Raw genomic sequence first — 3993 nt, forward strand, 5'->3', positions numbered from 1 at the left:
CTGGAAATAGGAAATAGTAATGCAAGCATAGAAATAGGGAGAATTTGCAGATTATAAATTAATGTGTATGTATCATTTGGAACTATAAGTGATAAGAAATATACACTTGCATATGTTGTTTTGAGTGTTTTTTTTTTTATTCTAGGGATTTATACTTATAAAACCACAGCTTTATATCACCTCCATGCTTGTTGCTGGTGCCTTGATTTTTTTTTTTCCTACTGTTATTATTTTTTGCTTCAACGTTTGTTTGTCTTTGCACTTGCTATATTATTGTTGTAAATTATGCTTTGCTCTTTTCACATCTGCATTTTTAAACATTTTAATAGGTTTAGTTTTAATCAAATAGTTTGAAGTAACTCATATAGTGGTGCAGTTTCACTGCGTTATGTATAAGTGCATTGTACTCGATTTGTCAGTTTAGATTTTTTTTCTCAGGACTAACATTTTTATTTTAACATGTTTATTCTAAGCAGAACAGAAAAGGTGTTTTCCCTTTAGTTAGGAAAAGAAAATGTACAAGTTTAAGGGAATTGTCTTTCTTTTTTTCTATTATTTTGGCATTTACATTTTTTGTCAAAGGCATCAGGTTGGCATGATAGAATAGATTTTCAGATTCTTGAGCAACCTAATTTTCCACTTACTAGATTTGTTTTCTTTTCTTCAGATCAGTTATTAGCTACATTTTGTGCTTGATAGCAAATTGTTTGACAGAAACAAGCGAGTGCCAGAAGTTCTCAGGTACAATTTCTATAGACCTCAAACCATAGAAAATTTCCAGCGATCCTCATATTCACTTTGTTTACTTGTAAACATGCCAATATTTCATGGAGTTGAACACAAGTCTCTCTCCTCCAGTGTTAGAGTTGGCTTAAAATTCCTCATTGAGGCTTGTTTTTCCTTTCTGTAATTTACTGTGAAGATACTTTTAAGTTGCCAATTTAGGGGAACATTGGCAGGTTAACTTGGAGTGAGGTTAGCCGAATAATCAGAAACTGTTGCATCTACAGAAGCAACTAAGAGTTGGCAGCCCTTTTTTTCTTTCTTTTGCATAATTTGTTTTATTATTATGTAGCCTATGCCGTAACACTTTTCTGGTCACACATGATGCTTTCCATAAAAAAACGCTATGTCTAAGAATGTATGAGCCTTTTTACATGTTAACACTGGTTATCACACCACAGACAGATCACATAATTTGTTGCCGTCTCACTCATAATGGCTCACTCATAATGGCAGCATTGAGCCTTAATTAATGGCAAATGTCACATGGATTCATTGTCAGTGCATGCATTTAGAGGTACTTGCTCGGTGCATTTAATGATAGTTTACATGAGGGCTTGCCATAATGTTTACTGAACTTTTATTTTCCCAACAGTAAGTTGACCATAATGTTTAGCGAATCCATGTTCTGGATTCCTAATTTTATTTACTCATTCATCTCATCACCCACTCAAGTTACTTTGCTTTTTCAGAACATGTCTGATAACATTTTATGTGTTTTCTTTTTAAAGTTTAATGTTTTTGTTACCATTCTGTATTAGATAAAGACAGCCAGTTTCAGAGATATCTTGACTGAGTGGGATATTGGTGGACAGTTAAAACTGACAGACTTGTGAACACATAACTTGTATTAAAAGTATTTTGAGCCATATTGTGAACTATTGTGCAAGTGTAAGCAGAACAGTTGAGAATGACTAAATCTACTTGCGTATAAATTGGAGTTATAGGTTCCTTTTGTTTTTAGTCTTTGTTTTTTCTTAGTTTTGTTGACGCTAATACTAAAATTGCACAGGTAACAGTTTCTCCTATAACAGCTTTAATTTCAAGCATTCTGTTGCCCCAGAGATCATGGTACAGGAGTCTTAGCTGTGTAACACACTGTTTGTTATGTTGCATATGTTCCTATAGATGACAGAAGTTCATAGCTCCTCCATTCCTCAGTGACGTCTCATCTGTACATGCATACATACAGCATCAGTTGCATAAGCTGTTAATGTTCAGTCTCCAATTGACAAACTGATGTAAATACTCATGTATCATAATGTATAACTGAATGTTTCTTTATACAATGCTAATTATAAATAAAGCTTATTTTAAAGCGGTGTTATATTTGTTGATTTTTGTTATAGAAGCTCACATTTGACTAATGCTTTGAGAAAAAGAAGTTCAATGTCTTCCACCTTTATGCCACAAGAGCAAGATAATCCTCCTTTCATATAATAGGATGGCTGTCTTTGTCTAACAGTTTATTCTAAACATGTATAACATTGATCAATTTCATTTTGGAAAAGCATATATATATATATATATATATTTCAACTTATAATTTACATTAAATGTAGATTTAATGTTAGCATTTATGTAATTTAATGTAAAATCTATTGGAGAGTAGCATAAGGTTTTTACTCTACATAATGAATCTTTTGCATGTACTTTTTTTTTAGATCTGACAATGTTTCAATGGGATACTATTGGAGTACCTCTTTTGATTTAAATGTGACTCTTTAAACATCCTCAAATCTAGTATGCTAAGCAGTGTTGGGCAAGTTACTCTGAAAATGTAATCAAATTACTGATTACTCCTTTTAAAAGTAATCACGTTACTGTTCTGATTACTTTATTTCAAAAGTAATTAGTAATTAGTTATATTACTAGTTACGTTACTTTTTTCTCCATGAAATTTATGAAATCCCAGCATACATGCTCCCGATAAATATTTGTTATTAAAGCATCAATATTCACAGAACACTTATTTTTAACTAAAGCAAGCGGCTGCTGCGTGCATGGTTTGGCATGGCAGAATGCCAGCAAAGAGCGCTGCATTTAAAATCTCTAAAAGACATCTCAGTTCATCGCAATCTCACAAATCTCTGTTATAACACAATAAATATATGCATAATGAATTTTTCATGTCTACAATTCGTGTGTTGTAATGAGAGGATTCGTAAGCACGCAGATTTCAGCACTGCATTGCTCAACGCTGCAAACACATGTTATAGCCTAAATAGAAACTCTGCATAAACTTGCACCTGTTAATCGTTTATATTTTATATTATGTTGCTTTTGTGCAATAGATGAATAACAATTTATTTTCTATTTTGCGGGAGTCCCGTGAATCATTTCTATGCCTAGACACTCATGTGTGTGCGGGATGCGGGAGAATAAAATATATATATAATAATATACAGTGGTGTGAAAAAGTGTTGGCCCCCTTCCTGATTTCTTATTTTTTTGCATGTTTGTCACACTTTAATGTTTCAGATCATCAAACAAATTTAAATATTAGTCAAAGATAACACAAGTGAACACAACATGCAGGTTTTAAATGAAGGTTTTTATTATTAAGGGAAAACAAAATCCAAAACTACATGGCCCTGTGCGAAGAAGTGTTTGCTCCCTAAACCTAATAACTGGTTGGGCCACGAGCAGGTCTCTAATCCACTGGCACTGGACTCGACAGTGCGTGTGCTACATCCTTTTTACAATCTCTAGATTATAAAACACTGCATTCTGTCAGCAATGTAACGCGGCAGTAATGTATAGAGACCTCGGCTTGTAACTGTACTCTAATTACTATTTTGAAAATTATAACGGTTAAATTACTCCGTTACAAAAAAGGAATCAAATTACAGTAACGCTTTACTAAGTAAAGCCCCGTTCACACTGCCAGCGAGACACAGCGACAAAGCGACATGCTCCCATTCATTTTCAATGGAGAGCTGGTGACTTCCGGCGACAGTGATCATCCTAGGTTTATATGACTTTCTTCTTTCAGATGAATCCAGTCGGAGTTATATTAAAAATTGTCTTTGATCTTTCAAGCTCTATCGTTGTACTCAGCGGGTGTGGCATTGCTTATGTCCAAAAGACATGAAATAAAAAGTGCCCATCCACAAAAAAAAGTGTCTCACACGGCTCGGGGGAGGGGGGGTGAACAAAGGCCTCCTGTAGCGAATCAATGCGTTTTTGTAAGAAAAATATCCATATTCA

The 3993-nt window shown here is 34.0% G+C and overlaps 1 protein-coding gene across 1 annotated transcript in view; it reads left to right on the forward strand.

Moving 5' to 3' along the window:
* LOC107661221 (BMP-2-inducible protein kinase-like) overlaps positions 1-3993 on the forward strand; it is a 65661-nt gene that overhangs the window by 55466 nt on the left and 6202 nt on the right. The gene's annotated exons all lie outside the window — the stretch shown is intronic.

This window comes from Sinocyclocheilus anshuiensis, unplaced genomic scaffold, assembly GCF_001515605.1.
Source record: "Sinocyclocheilus anshuiensis isolate Anshui unplaced genomic scaffold, SAMN03320099.WGS_v1.1 scaffold1365, whole genome shotgun sequence".
Classification (NCBI taxonomy): domain Eukaryota; kingdom Metazoa; phylum Chordata; class Actinopteri; order Cypriniformes; family Cyprinidae; genus Sinocyclocheilus; species Sinocyclocheilus anshuiensis.